Here is a 12449-nt window from a genome sequence, read left to right as displayed (position 1 = left end):
GAAACAGAGATTCGTGCAATCAGCAACCACCCGTGGGATTTGAACATTTTCCCAGCCCTGTGGGAGCTTCTCAGAAATAGGTAACTGCATCTCAGGAGCACCACAGTTAATAATTGGACAAGGAGACAACAGCTTCTCATGACACTGTTGTCAGATCTCGGAAGCTAAGCAGGGTCAGCCCTGACAACAGTTGGATGGAAGACCTCCAAGGAATACCAGGACTGTGACGTGAAGGCAAACCATCTCTGAACGTCTCTTGCCTTGAAAACTCCAACAGAGGCCACCATAAGCCAGATGTGACTTGATGACACGCATGCCTAAAAACATGGGATTACAGCTTATATCAGTGGTGGCGAACCTATGGCACGGGTGCCAGAGGTGGCACTCAGAGCCCTCTCTGTGGGCACGCACAAACAGAGCCCCCCTCCCCTAGCCTGGCCTGGACCGCTGGGCTTGATTATTAGCATTAAACCTAAGACCTAATTTTGGGGAAGCAGTGTAGGTAACCCTGTTAAGCGCTGTTAAACCCCACTGATTTTCATGCGAAGAACTGAAGCGCAATCCTTTACCTGGGAGTAAGCTCGGTTGCTGGCAATGGGGCCTGCTTCTGAGTAAACCCTCCTAGGGTCATGATCCACCCATTGGAAGGGTTGCATGGCTGCTTCAAAGCAAAGCCACCAACAACCACCAAGCTTTCTCCCATGTAATGTGTGCCTCGGAGCCAACCGTTTTTTCTAAACTAAAATCTCAGTATTCAGGTTAAATTGCCATGTTGGCACTTTGCGATAAATAAGTGGGTTCTGGGTTGCAATTTGGGGACTCGGTCTCGAAAAGGTTCGCCATCACTGGCTTATATCATACATACAGTAAGCCCAAACCCATAATTGCTTTGCAGCATAGTTCTGCCATGTATTTGAATGAACTGACGAACCGGGTAGTAGTCACATTAGATGGGAACAAAAAGTCCAGGTAGCAGAAGCTGACAGGTCAGTTTCAGACTGGAGCTGTTTCCAAAACCATAACCCACCCGATTTCTACCATTCTTGGCCAGCAACAATAGGAAAGGGTGTCAGTAAATCTCAGTGAGTTGAAAGGGGCTCATTACCTGGGACTAAACGCTACTGAACACCATGGGAATTACTTCTGAGTAGACATGCGCTTCACGCCGGAAGATTGGTCAATTCTAAAAGTGTATATTGTGCAGTTTACAATACAAAGTGCCGACAAAGTGCTTTCCACACCAGACATGTTTAAATGTGACAGATTATTCATTTTGGCAGAGCACAAGTCTTTAGTTTCTTGGCAGCAGTTTTATACTGTTATGGTAGGTGGCAAACTTAAATAAGTAGCTTCGTTTTTACGTGAACGTGCCCAGGAAATGTCACTAGGTGGCAGTTTTCTCTTAGTACACATTTCACTTCTAATTTGAAGAAACCAGTTTTTGTTTTGTTTCTGGAGGGTTGAAAGATTCACAGGACAGGGCACCAAAATCTAATAAGAGTTTCTGTAAATCCCAGGTGAGTTTTTTTAAAAAGATTTTTTAAACAATCAAGGAACGTAAACCTCCCAGGCTGTGTAGAAGTATTGATTATGCATAGATGCATCATTTCGACGCATTTTCTTGTTAAGCTCCTCAGACTGTGTTGCCTCAGTCAATCAACTCTAAGCGTGTTAGGTAGCCCCAACAGAGAGCCATATATACAAGCATTCTTGAGGGTTTGCCATTGTTCCCACTCCTATGTACCTTGGAAAATGTTGTTGTGTCAGATCTCGACTTTACTGCTGACTTAGAGCAGGGTTGTCAAGGCTAGAGTGGTCCAGAGGTGGTTTGCCATGGCCTCCATCTGTGTTCACTGTGGACTTGGACTCTCTGGCAGTTTGCCATCCAAGTACTAACCAAGGAGCAGCAGGGCGTGAGTGGCTAAGAGAGCAGGTGCATTCTAATCTGGAGGAACTGGTTTGATTCCTCTGGCTTCACCTGAGCTGTGTGGGAGGCTTATCTGGGGAATTCAAATCATCCTGTGCCTCCCAACACATGCCAGGTGGATGACCTTGGGCTAGTCACAGCTTTTGGAGCTCTCTCAGCCCCACCCACCACAGGGTGTTTGTTGTGAGGGGAAGGGCAGGAGATTGTAAGCCCCTTTGAGTCTCCTACAAGAAGGGGGATATAAATCCAGAGAAAGGGGGATATAAATCCAAACTCTTCTTGTCCTCCTCCCTCCTCCTCCTCCTTCTCTTCTTCTTCTAACCAGAACCGATGCTGCTTAGCTTCCAAGATCTGGACAAGATTGGTCTAGGCTCGATTATCCAGGGTCAGGGCATGCATCTTAGAATTTACAAATATGCTGTGGAATAATATAAACTAATGTGAGCAACAGCCCATTTATCATTGCGTGAAATGTGAAGTGATCCTCTGAAGCAGGGTTCAAACTACGTTCTCCAGATGTTCATGGACTACAGTTCCCATCAGCCCTGTCATTGGGCCATGCTGGTAGGGGCTGATGGGAATCAAAGTCCGTGAACATCTGGAGGGCCGTCAGTTTGAACACCCCTGCCCTAAAGTTACAAGGCATATACACCCTAAGAGTGCAAGAAGCCTTTATTATCTTCTCTGGCAAACTCAGTTTAAAATATTTTGTTATATTAATTCCAGGGGAGTAGCCAAGCCCCACATTTTCAGTTGTGATCAGCCTTTCATGGCAAGTAGAGGTGGGGGTTAGTAAACTCAGCAGCATTGTTTTCTTTCATTATTCCAGTGTATGAGCAGTTGTGCAATATTCAAGATTACAGGTTTTTCCAGAAGGTATCCTAATGCCTTTAGTAAGTCTGTTTTAACAAGCAGAAATCGAGTGGGTAAAGCTTCTCCATCACCTAGCCCTGTGTTTAACCTTTACTGCACAACATAATGGGAATTCGCTTCTATATATACTTCAATTTTAAGAGCCAGATCACAGATGTTGCTGGGAGATCTGCCTAAAATGAAATTCTGGAGAGATTCTGTTTGGATCAGGAACATGGACCAGCAACACCACCACCACCACCCCTTTCTCCCCAATCAATTCTCCCCATCAGTTTCACATAAAGAGGTTAGTTCGGTCAGTGGGATGCAGTGGTTGAGTATGCTTCTGCATTAGAATATAGTCCCAAACAAATGTAGGAATTATCATTCATTTTACGCACTGTCTTTATCATTATTTTGTGCATTATTGAATGTCGGGCATTGATACAAGAGCATCTGTGCCAAAATGCATTTTACTTTCAAAGGGATGAGGGAGCAGGGCTAGATAAGCACAAGGACCCAGGCTGGAGCTGCCTCTACAGCACAGAAGGTCCGGCATGCTTAGTTTTATGGAGGAATATACAATCTACTAACATCTTTATGTGAAACAGAGTACAGCATTTTTAAAAAACTGTATTAAAGGAGGTGTGGCGGGCACAATACAGGTTCTAATTTCTTTTTTTTCCTACTAAGCTTAAAATAGCTGGATGGGGCATTTTCAAGCAGTGAAATGGCTTGAGGGAAGAAGAACTGAACTCAATACAGTTCTTTGGGATAACCCTCATTTCTGGGCAATGTTCTCCTATTAATCAGTACTTAATTAGGTAATTGGATGTAATTCCAGTGGCCTTTTAGTAATTCTCTGCAGGATGGAACCACTTCTTCCCTTTGTTGATTGCATGTATTTAGGACTGGCCTACAGCCTAGCTATTTAATCTGGGTTTTTAAAATTTAAATGTAGGGTGTTTCACAGCCCTTCTTTGCATCCCTTGCTTTGAATTCAAGAGCAAGCTTATGTTCAAATATATAAATGAACACCTATATTTGTTCACATGTCACTACTTACACATGTACAAACATCGGGGGGGGGTTCCAAAGATGCTTTTTAGCGGCCATGGGGCAGGGTAGGACCAACAGGTCTGAATTGTCTTAAGATGCTAGAACCCTGCAAAAAAAAGCAAAAGGATTAGAGCCAAGTTTTTTTTAAAAAAAAAGAATGGATTGAGTGGAAGAATGGCTCTTGTTCACAAGAGTGCTGAAATACCAGGAAAGGAAGAATCAGAGGAAACAGTTGGGAGAGTTCCCTCCCCAAAGTGCAGTGCAAGATGACTCCCAACCTGTTTGCTTAGCTCTGCACCATCCCCTGCAGTTACAATATTTATTTTGACATTTATTTTCCAGCCCCAATGAATAGTGCAAAGAGTAGGATTTTTTAACCCTCTCCATTCTCATGTTAAAGAGAGTTAGAAGAGTCGAAGAATTTGGATTTCTACCCCAACCTTTCTTTGATGAAGAAGGAGTATGGATTTATATCCCCCTTTCTCTCCAGCAGGAGACTCTGGGCTTACAATCTCCTGCCCTTCTCCCCACTCACAACAAACACCCTGTGAGGTGGGTGGGCTGAGAGAGCTCCAAAAAGCCAGGACTAGCCCAAGGTCACCCAGCTGGCATGTGTGGGAGTGCACAGGCTAACCTGACTCCCCAGATAAGCCTCCTTCCACAACTCAAGCGGCAGAGCTTGGGAACCCAACCCGGGTTCTCCAGATCAGAGAGTGCACCTGCTCTTAACCTCCCACGCCACTGTTGACTCTCCGGGAGGGCGGTTTATAAATACAATAAATAACAACAACAACAACAACAACAACAACAACAACAACAATAATAATAATAATAATAATAATAATAATAATAATAATGTAACTGCCCAAGAGGATGGTGCAGAGCTAAGCAAACAGGTTGAGAGTCTTTCACTGCACTTTCGGGGCAAGTCCTGAAAACGCACATCTTCTTATTCATATGGTGATCAAAGGCAGTTTGTGATCTTTGTGAAAAGCATGTGAAACCTGGGTTGGGAAAGACTGCAGATGGGAAGCTTTCACCAAAGCAGGATGAATAACGAATGACATTATGTAGAAATTCCCTCAAACAACATTCCAGTAATGAAGACAAGATGGAGGCAAACGTCCACATGGAAACATCCCAAGATACAACCACAGAAACCGAATCTTTTCTCATACTGGAATGTGTAGTGCTGCTCTGATGGTGTTAAATTATTGACCCACTGTACGTATTGATTTATTTTTAAGATACTAGATATTGTCTGCTAATGCTGCTGTTTAGGTTTTTGAAGCTATATAGCCTGTATTATCAAGTCGCCATCTGGAATTAGCTTATTTAGCCATATGTATTTATTATTGTTATTATGTATTTTGTTATATTGCTGGAATGCATTGTTTACTGTGTTAGCCTTTGGGGATAGGGCAGGGTACAAATACAATTGAAATGAAATAAAATGCTCAAGCCTCCACCTGTGCTTCTAGAAAAATCTGATTGGTTTCTGAATTGTTGCCTATGTGCTTGTGTATATATAAAGTGTTGGCAAGTTGTAGCTGACCTATGGCAACCCAGGAAGGTTTTTAAGGCAAGAGGAAACAGAGATGGTTTGCCATTGCCTTCTTTTGCATAGCTACCTTGGTATTCCTTGGGGGTCTCCCATCAGAATACTAACCAAGACAAGCCCCGCTTAGCTTAGGGCAGTGATGGCGAACCTTTTCGAGATCGAGTGCCCAAATTGCAACCCAAAACCCACTTATTTATCGCAAAGTGCCAACATGGCAATTTAACCTGAATACTGAGGCTTTAGTTTAGAAAAAATGGCTGGCTCCGAGGCGTGTGTTACTCGGGAGTAAGCTTGGTGGTAATCGGTGGCTTTGCTTTGAAGCAACTGTGCAACTCTTCCAACGGGTGAATCACGACCCTAGGAGGGTTTACTCAGAAGCAAGCCCCATTGCCAGCAACTGAGCTTACTCCCAGGTAAAGGATTGCACTTTAGTTCTTCACATGAAAATCAGTGGGGTTTAACAGCGCTTAACAGGGTTACCTACACTGCTTCCCCAAAACTAGGTCTTCGGTTTAATGCTAATAATCGAGCCCAGCAGCCCAGGCCAGCCTAGATGTGTGTGTGGGGGTGACTGTGCACGTACCCCCAGAGAGGGCTCTGAGTGCCACCTCTGGCACCCGTACACAGGTTCTCACCACTGGCTTAGGGGATCTGATAAGATAAGGCAAGTCCATGTCAGGATGCCAGCATTGCTGACATCTCTGCAAATCTTTCTGTATATCTAGACAAACTACCATTCAAAAACTGGCTCTGAATGGAGAATGTGGAGCTGGAGTTTTGCTGTTTTTCTGGATTCATTCATGTGAAAAATATTATTTCCATATATCAAAGGCAGATTTTCTGTACCTCTTAACAAGTAAATTTGTAGCTTACTGAGGCCCTCAAGGAAAAAACGATTCCCCAGCGTATCCCATTTTAAAACACATTTTCATGCATTTTGCATGCAGAAGAAATTAAGCAGCCGGCCTATTTCCGTTTTCTCGCCTTACCTTATTTCTGTTTCATTTCTGCTGAGCTGCCAGCCGGTGTGACTCACAGCCCGCCGTTTCCCAAACGTCCCCTGAGCACGTCTTCTCCCCATGGTAGCAATTGTGAGCAGAGTTTCACCCATATTTGTACAGGAATGCATTTCCTTTTTTTAAAAAAATGGTGCTCAAAATACAAAGCTATGCAGAAGCACACCTTTGAATGTGGATGGAACATATTGCTTTGCTCCCTTTTTGGATAAATTTTATTATTTTGTATATCACAATGTGGCGGGGGGGGAGGGGGTTGCATGCTTTATGTTTACATGTGTCATGGTTCCAATGCCCTAATCTTTTTTTCCATGCTGGAAAAATGGGAGGGGGAGGTCCTGCTTGGGCTCCCAGGGTTGCCGTAGATTCACCAATCGGAAGCATTCCCTTCGAAGAGGGCGGAAACCGGCAACACGGCCGTGGTTAAACAGGAACAGTCAATCAGAATGCAGGGAAAATGGGATATTTGTGCCTGCGTAGCTATGTATGCATTGTTGAAAAAAATTCAAAAATCTTGGGTTCATTTGTCTCCTTGTTATGTAAAGTTCCACTTAGAATTTCACACATCAAGCTGAGGTTGAAGACTTATAAATAGATTTATCTTCTCTACCAGATCAAAATGTCAAAAATAAGCCATTATTATGGCATGAAATACCATAATGTACAGTGCATGAAAATAAAGTAATGTATACTCCATGATTTGAGTAAAATAAGGTGAAAACATTTGGAGACTGACATCTTAAAAAATAAGGAATGTCTGACAAATATCCTTTTGATTCATTTTGAGGGAGTTATTGATGTAGTGTGGATGTAGTGTGGATATTGTGTGTGCAGCAGTGGCGTAGGAGGTTAAGGAGCAGCAGTGGCATAGGAGGTTAAGAGCTCGTGTATCTAATCTGGAGGAACCGGGTTTGATTCTCCGCTCTGCCGCCTGAGCTGTGGAGGCTTATCTGGGGAATTCAGATTAGCCTGTACACTCCCACACACGCCAGTGACCTTGGGCTAGTCACAGTTTCTCGGAGCTCTCTCAGCCCCACCTACCTCACAGGGTGTTTGTTGTGAGGGGGGAAGGGCAAGGAGATTGTAAGCCCCTTTGAGTCTCCTGCAGGAGAGAAAGGGGAGATATAAATCCAAACTCTTCTTCTTCTGATGACAAGTCATTGGATTGTTCTGATACATCACAGACATAAAATGAAATTGGAACTTAATCTGGAATAACCATAAAAATCTAATGTACCCTTACAATATTGGTCATCCCTTCAAAATGATCAACAAAACTCTTTTCTTCTTACCACCATTTCTCCCCTCCCATTTTTAAAAAATCCTTGCAAAACAGAAATGTTAGTGATTTCATTCAGGTATACTAAGTCATATGTTATTATCAAAGGCTTTCACAGCCTTAATTAAATGGCTGGGTGCCTCTGAGATGTGGAGCTCGGCCGGCTTGGAGTTTCCCGTGGCGGTCAGAGGAAGGGCAGCCCCTTGAGCGAAAGTATTAAATGGCTGTGGGGGGGGGGGGTTGAGTTGCGTGGCCGTGGTCTGGTAGTTTTAGCTCCGGCTGCGTGGCCATGGCCACACAGCCTGTAAAATCCACAACAGGATCAAAATATGATGTTTAGCAGGATGAAGTACAAAGAAAGAGAAAACAACAAAAGAATGGGTGACAGTCGGAATCCTATCGCCTTTATTTACTGTTTCTGTTCCTTTTATTTCATCAAAGCAAATATGTAAGAACAGCAGGAAACCACGTTCTAAGCAGCACAGATGCTCATGACTCACTATTACTAACTACATTTCCCAAGCACGGTGAAAGTAACAAATGGACATTGTTCACCCAATCAGTGGAAACCTGGAACACAGCCTGTGCCACAATTGACGGGTCTGGCTCTCCCTGGGGGCCAGAACCGGGCAGTTTCCATTCAGAGTAGCCGGGCTGTTGAAATGCTATAGTCAAGCGCAACTCCTCTCTGTTAAAAAACATCCCCAAACCCTCCTTATAATTTAGATGCCGTTTCATTTTCCTACCTACGTTATAGATATATAAAATATAGACTCTGGTTTTATCACACACTTTTTGTTTGATAAATAGCTTTTTAAAATATCTACTGTACATAAAATGCCCATGCATTGACATTATTATATATATTGTTTGCATTTTATTCGTAAAACACAATATATATATATATTTAATACAGCAATGAATGTACACTTGGGGGTTTTGTGAACATTAAAAATATCAACACAGAAAGGCATCATTCAAGAATTAAAGGAAGTAGGGAACTGCAGTCTGGCATGAATACGGTGCTAATTCTACAGGGAGAACAGGATTTACAGGGCTGGGTTATCAGGGTTCAAGTTTGTTGCCTAACGGGTTGGATCCAAGCAGCCGGGGCGGGGGGCACAGGAACTGTAGTAAAGACAGGAATTGGGGGAACCTAAGTGGAAAATGCTGGTTGGATCCAACCCAGTGTCTTTAGTGCACCATCTATGGCGGTAGGGAGCACCTTTATATTCAGATGTTGTAACTACAATTTCCAGCAGCCCCTGCCAGCATGGCAAATTGGCCATGCTGGCAGGGGCTGCTGGAAATTGTAGTCCATAACATCTGAGTGCTGTCTTCACCACCACGATCAAGGTTAGCAATACAGTGACAGAAGAAAAAAACCCAAGGAGTCTTGACCAAGTCTGCCTGTAATGGGAATGAAATACCACAACAACGTAAGTGGCTGCAACTGGATTTTTAAAATATGAAATCTCTACAATCATGCAGTCAAACAGTCATTTATTAGCTGCTTTGTCAAGACAGATTTGCTGGTCTGCTCATATGCAAAGCAGAGAATCTTATCATCTACACTCAAATGGTCAGGAACAAATTCAAATCTTCAGTGGCCTTTTTGATTCTCAAACTGCGATCCATTCCCCTAAGCCCCCAACCCACCAAGTGATGTTTTGTTGGGGGTGAACATGGTGATCTTGCACACAGCTGAGCGCATCATACACAGCAATCTATGGATTCGTAAGAAGGCAAAAGACAGGATCATTTGAACAGGTGGGTTCACTTTCCTCTCAGCCCCATCAGTCTTTCCTGATTACATCTTCCCCATTCAATCAACCACAGAAAGATAAATACAGACTTTGGGAAGGCAAGAAAAGTGGAAGACAGAACAAAGACCACCTGACTGTTTCAAGCCTGGATCCCAAAGGCATTGTTAGACGTTACAGCCATGGAGAGGGGGGGCTGTTTTGGCACTTGAGGGAGAAATAAGACCACCTGGTCCCAACATTCTGCAGGCCTGATCACGATTGGGACCTCGCAGAATTTGTAATGGCCAAGTTCAGTGATACATTGATGTCGGTGTCTATGTGTAGTGCCCATGGATGCTATATCGTCTAGTTTGGGCTTCAGTTGTTAAGGAAGCAAAGAGATAATAATCTATTGGCTAGATTCATCCTTTACAAAACAGCTGGGTGCTTTTGAAGTCTGGTACCTATAAAAAGGAAAGGTAAATTGACCCCACAATACAGTTCTGGTAAGAAGACTGCAGGAACCATTTTTCACGGCAAATCTCAACATCAGAGGCTACGTACAGATTTTGGAAAATATATCTTGCAGTCTGTCATTCCAGAAGGACACTCATGTTAGTCTGTTATAGCAAAACAAACCACAAGTCCAGTGGCATCTTACAGACTAATGACATGAATTCCAGGTTCTTGCGAATCAGAGCTTGCTTCTTTCAGATGTAATGGAAATTTTATTTCTTTCTATTACGTTTGAAGAAGTGAGCTCTGACTCCTGAAACAACATGGTGGAAAAAAATTGTTAAAGTACACTGGATTTATGTTTTGCTTTGTAATTCTGGTTTTATTTTCTGGTAACGTAACAGGGGATTTTTACTTTACCCAAGAGAGTTTTTGCTATGCATATGTGTGAGTGTAAAGTGCATCAAGTCACAGCCAACGTCACTTCTCCAGCAGGGAGATTTCAAGGCCATTAAGAAGGAGGAGTGGTTTGCCATTGCCGCCTTCTGCAGAATATTTTTTGGAGATTTCCCTTCCAAACACTGACCCAACTTAGGCCCTTTCCGCACGGGTGGAAAAGAGCGCCCCAGTGATGCTAAAAACAGCGTCCCTGGGAAGGAGTTCGCACGGCCGGCACTGAGCTGCTCAAAGACACTGCTTCCGAACCTCGCTCCCTGAGTGAGGTTTTTCAGAAGCAGCGTCTTCCAACCACTGCTGGGCGAACGGCAGCGGCTGGAAGGCACCATTTCCCCCGCACCGTCCCTGAACGCCTACCTCGTCTCCTGGCTTCTGGCTCGTCGCAGAGGCCAGGGGACATGCCCCCCTGGCCTGCAACTCCAGAGCTGTCGCTCCAGCCTGTGGGAGGGTATCCCCTGGCCTCTGTGACACGCCGGAAGCCAGGAGACAAGGTAGGCATTCAGCAACGGCGCAGCCTGTGTGAAGGCTGTGCTGCCGCCGTTAGCCTCCCGACCGTCTCGCGCTTAACGGTCCCGGGGTACGGCATTGTTTATGCTGATTACAATTCCGCACCGTTGCCGTGCGGAAAGGGCCTTAGTTTAGCTTCCGAGATCTGACAAGATTGGACTATACCATGCTGCCGTCCCTCCAGCTAAATGTATAAAGAGCATAAAAAGAACAGGAGGACACTGTACATCTTGGGTTCTGGGACTACAAAACTGCCTGTGCAGAAAGAGACATTCAGCAGCTTTTCATCTTACTGGGATAGGGAGGACAATTCCATCCATGGAGACTCCTCTACCAAAAGTCACCCCTGGTATTATCTATGCACAGGTATGGTCTACCTGTGTAGGTAAGATGCTGCCAACCAAATGCAGCACCTTACAACATTTAGCATTATGCCTTTAATATCCTCCAGTAGAGGACCTCATGATCTGGCAGGAACTCCCTGAAAATGGCAGGTTCTTCCTTGATTTCCCAAATATTTCCGTAGAACAAACCAAGAACATAAGCCCCAGATAACTGGTACAGCCAAGTACAGAATTCTTCACTATCACTTGGGGAGTTTGATACCTCAGTGGATGCATGGACTGACTACGGTTGTGCATTGCTGCACGAGGGTGCAACAGGAAATCCAAACAATGTCAAGTATTTCTCCCTCAAACCTCCTGTTCACTCAGCACACACTCTGGCTCCTCTTGAAAACAGTGGAAATCTTTGTGTCTCCTTTGTGATTCTGGCCGATTGGGCTCTTAACAGCCTTCTTTCTGCATCCTTGGCAGCCTGCCCACATTTGGTTAATAGCCTGTACAGATCCGTGATGACTGACACAACACAATGCCACAGGGTTTAAGGTCACGTCAACATCATTAATTAAACCAGTTTAACTCCCAATATTTTTTCTTTTCTTGGAATGCTAGGAGTTACAGCTTGGTGTGGAGTCCAGAGATCTCTTAACAGAGAATTGTTAGGAAATTGCACGAAGAAGAAGAAGGAGGAGGAGGAGGAGGAGAAGGAGGAGGAGGAGGAGGAGGAGGAGAAGGAGAAGAAGAAGAAGAAGAAGAAGAAGAAGAAGAAGAAGAAGAAGAAGAAGAAGAAGAAGAAGAAGAAGAAGAAGAAGAAGAAGAAGAAGAAGAAGAAGAAGAAGAAGAAGAAGAAGAGGAGGAGGGGGGGGGGAAGAGGAGGAGAGAGGTTTGATTTATATCCTCCTCCTGCAGGAGACCTCAAAGGGCTGGATAATCTCCTTGCCCCCTTCCCCTCACAACAAACACCCTGTGAGTGGGGTGGGGCCGAGAGTCTCGGTGAAGCTGTGACTAGTCCAAGGTCACCCAGCTGGCTGGGTGTGGTGCACAGGCTAATCTGAATTCCCCAGAGAAGCCTCCACAGCTCAGGCGGCAGAGCTGGGAATCAAACCCGGTTCCTCCAGATTAGATACATAAGCTCTTAACCTCCTACGCCACTGCTGCTCCTAAGGTGGAAAGTGGCAATTAATAAAACCTTACTGTCCCTTCGATGGTCTCCACTTGCTGTGCTGGAAATGTGTCCTCAGGGGGGCCTT

This window comes from Sphaerodactylus townsendi, linkage group LG09 (genome assembly GCF_021028975.2).
Source record: "Sphaerodactylus townsendi isolate TG3544 linkage group LG09, MPM_Stown_v2.3, whole genome shotgun sequence".
Lineage (NCBI taxonomy): Eukaryota > Metazoa > Chordata > Lepidosauria > Squamata > Sphaerodactylidae > Sphaerodactylus > Sphaerodactylus townsendi.
Note: the sequence above shows the minus strand (reverse complement) of the source record.